Genomic DNA, 435 nt, shown 5'->3' with positions numbered 1-435 from the left:
GCAATTTCTTTCCCCTCTCTACTCATCTTTCCTCCTCCTCCTCCCTTCCCAATTCTCCCCCATTCCCCCATACCCTCCATACCTCATTCTCCCTCTTTTCTTCCTACTCTCCCTTCTCCCTCATTCCTCTCCCCTTCCCTTTATCAATCCCTATTCTTTCCACGATTCCAGGGGCGTTATTAGCCTTATGTTATCTATTGTTTGGTTAGACTGTTTGATGAACAACGAAAGAGTTTATACACTCGATAATTACGAGTCAAATGTATAATCTGCAACCGTAAAATTGATGGATAGCTTCTATCATTGTGGTGCAGGCTATTTGGTTTTGTCCTTCAGGTTAAAATTATCTCTCGATTAATTAGCTATATTAGTGTGTAAATATTTGGAATGCAACTGTAAGCTGAGAATGTGGCATTAGGAATTACACAAGGGATG

This window comes from Penaeus monodon, chromosome 25, assembly GCF_015228065.2.
Source record: "Penaeus monodon isolate SGIC_2016 chromosome 25, NSTDA_Pmon_1, whole genome shotgun sequence".
Taxonomy (NCBI): Eukaryota; Metazoa; Arthropoda; class Malacostraca; order Decapoda; family Penaeidae; genus Penaeus; species Penaeus monodon.
This window is presented reverse-complemented; position numbering follows the sequence as displayed.